Here is a 366-nt window from a genome sequence, read left to right on the forward strand (position 1 = left end):
ACAGTCCTGGTTCCCCTAGAGAGCTCCCTTGTACTGCAAGCTGTCCAGGGCTAGCCTGGGTCTGGGTAAAAGGTCCTGTGCTGTCGTACATTGGCGGGTGGGGGTGGGGAAAGGTTGTGGGGGTGGAAAGCGAGGTTTCATCCTGGTCGCCACAGTTCACCGCCCGCCCGGGTGGCAGCCTGGTGTCAGGCCAACTGCTGCTCTTCCCTGCACCCCCCTCCTCTCCCGACCAGCCTGCTGTGCGCTTCTGGGGCCAGAAGTCTGCCCTGCGTGAGCCCCCCAGTCGGGCTCGAGGCCAAGCTGAGTGCTTGGCCGTGCCCCCGGTGGTGACCCATGGGATACCATGGCGGCATCCGCCATTGTGTG

This window comes from Trachypithecus francoisi, unplaced genomic scaffold, assembly GCF_009764315.1.
Source record: "Trachypithecus francoisi isolate TF-2019V2 unplaced genomic scaffold, Tfra_2.0 Contig00127, whole genome shotgun sequence".
Taxonomy (NCBI): domain Eukaryota; kingdom Metazoa; phylum Chordata; class Mammalia; order Primates; family Cercopithecidae; genus Trachypithecus; species Trachypithecus francoisi.